We start from the raw sequence: 242 nt of genomic DNA, 5'->3' as shown, positions 1-242 counted from the left end.
TTAGTCCACCATCCAATTTCATCCACGGATTCCATACCATCACATGCCCGCAACAAGAAAGTAATCTTATACGAATAAGGAAGAAAATTTCCTTACAATCCCAAACTTTTTTGTTAAATACAAATTCATTCCTGGCCAACCATAGGGACCATAAAGTTGCACCACACACAACCATCCAACATTTCAAAACTGAGTTCTAGTGATAAGATTGTGATCAGCTTTGAATATGTGAGGCTAAGGAG

This window comes from Theobroma umbraticum, unplaced genomic scaffold, assembly GCF_002168275.2.
Source record: "Theobroma umbraticum cultivar Fairchild unplaced genomic scaffold, ASM216827v3 scaffold_228.0, whole genome shotgun sequence".
Lineage (NCBI taxonomy): Eukaryota > Viridiplantae > Streptophyta > Magnoliopsida > Malvales > Malvaceae > Theobroma > Theobroma umbraticum.
The sequence above is the reverse complement of the archived record's forward strand: the minus strand, read 5'-3'. Positions refer to the sequence as shown.